Raw genomic sequence first — 936 nt, 5'->3', positions numbered from 1 at the left:
GCATATCCTGACTGGACCTCAATTGATTTTCTCTGAGTCTGGCTCCCATACCCTTTTTCATACAGATTTACATTCCTACAAGAGAATACATTCCTACCATACATTCTGTACATGTTACAATCCAGATGTTGTTAGCTTCACAATAAAATAAATATATTTACAGAAGGAAAAAAAAAAAGAATAAATAATTTATGAAAAAAAAAATCACTTCAAATCCAAAGCTCTTTTATTCTGCTCCCATCTTGTCACTTCATTGCACATTAATGTCAATCTCCATCCCTGGTGTAGGTGTCGGAGACATTCCATGCGTGGCTGCTGGTAGGACTGTGGCAAAGGCAGTAAGTGACCGTGCGGGGAGAGAGCCACAGCTGAGCCCTTCCCTCCACAGCCTGCCGCGGTCACAGACCAGCACCAGCCTTCCTGCCCTTTTGCCTAGTCCCATAAATCAGATATGGTGACGTCCTATGGGATTCCCGTAAGGACTCTGCCACAGGATCTGTGCTTCAGCACCAAGGATACACAGACATCGTCTTCCGAGTGGCAAAGTGGATTTAGAGCTCCTCTCCTGTTCTGTGGATACAAAAACTTCAGCTAACCCCCCTTGAACATCAGCACAGCTCTCCAAAAAGGGCATTGATGTGAATTTTTCCCTAGCATGTGGTATTTGTTTAAATGCATAAGTAATCCCCAGAAAAGGCACAGCTCCAGCATATTGTAAATCAGTTTTTAATGACGGTAAGGCAAGCGCTTACCGAGTTACCGTGTGAAACCGCTGATGTTGCGGCGTGCCTACAGACACACAACCCCCGCATGGCTAACGTTCTCCCAGATACAAGAGGGGCAGAATGGGGCAGGGCTGTTTTTTCCTACAAGGGCCAAGGAGTGGGGCTGGGTGAGGTCTGGTCACTGCCGGGTGTGAGACAGAGCCATCCCCCC

This window comes from Pterocles gutturalis, unplaced genomic scaffold, assembly GCF_000699245.1.
Source record: "Pterocles gutturalis isolate BGI_N339 unplaced genomic scaffold, ASM69924v1 scaffold26755, whole genome shotgun sequence".
NCBI lineage: Eukaryota > Metazoa > Chordata > Aves > Pterocliformes > Pteroclidae > Pterocles > Pterocles gutturalis.
The sequence above is the reverse complement of the archived record's forward strand: the minus strand, read 5'-3'. Positions refer to the sequence as shown.